We start from the raw sequence: 276 nt of genomic DNA, 5'->3' as shown, positions 1-276 counted from the left end.
AAGTCATTCCTTCGAGGTCCTCACTTGTATATTCAGGGTCAACTGACCAAAGCTGGGTCGCTATCTGTTGAGAACAGACTGTTGCATTATGTTATTGCTTACATTTTGGTACAGAGGAACACAAATCAGGCACAACCTACTGTGAATGATTTGCATTTCATGTATGCTGTGAAAAATAATGTAATGATCAACTGGCCTGAGGAAATTTTGAAAATTATGAACAGTGTGTCTCTGTCTCAGTCCAAGCTGCTTCCCTACAGTATTTTCATTTCACGC

Source organism: Lupinus angustifolius, unplaced genomic scaffold, assembly GCF_001865875.1.
Source record: "Lupinus angustifolius cultivar Tanjil unplaced genomic scaffold, LupAngTanjil_v1.0 Scaffold_366, whole genome shotgun sequence".
NCBI lineage: Eukaryota > Viridiplantae > Streptophyta > Magnoliopsida > Fabales > Fabaceae > Lupinus > Lupinus angustifolius.
The sequence above is the reverse complement of the archived record's forward strand: the minus strand, read 5'-3'. Positions refer to the sequence as shown.